Below are 426 nucleotides of genomic sequence, written 5' to 3'. Positions count from 1 at the left end.
TCAAGAAAAAAAGTCAGATATGATAATGATGGTTTCAGATTCCACCAAAATAGATTTTTAATGGGCTTACATGGTATAATGGTATAATTGAATATAGGAACCGATAAGGTATTCGTTAATTTTATAGTATTTAAACTTTAACCTTGTAAGAAATAAAATATCTGAATCTTATTAACTATTTAAACATTTTTGAAATTACTACCCTAACCCTAATCTTAATGCATCCCCACTATTCTAAAATTACCCAAGCTCGTTTCAAAATCCGATTATGTAAAAAAAATTTTAAAATACTATTCATGAGTTCCTAATTACTTGAACCTAAATTAATTCGTACACGTATCCACCTATAATAATATTTCTCTAATGCATTTTATATAATTTACTAATAATTAAATTAATAAAAATACACAAATAATAAAATTTAAA

The sequence above is a fragment of the Theobroma umbraticum genome, unplaced genomic scaffold, assembly GCF_002168275.2.
Source record: "Theobroma umbraticum cultivar Fairchild unplaced genomic scaffold, ASM216827v3 scaffold_67.0, whole genome shotgun sequence".
Lineage (NCBI taxonomy): Eukaryota > Viridiplantae > Streptophyta > Magnoliopsida > Malvales > Malvaceae > Theobroma > Theobroma umbraticum.
The sequence above is the reverse complement of the archived record's forward strand: the minus strand, read 5'-3'. Positions refer to the sequence as shown.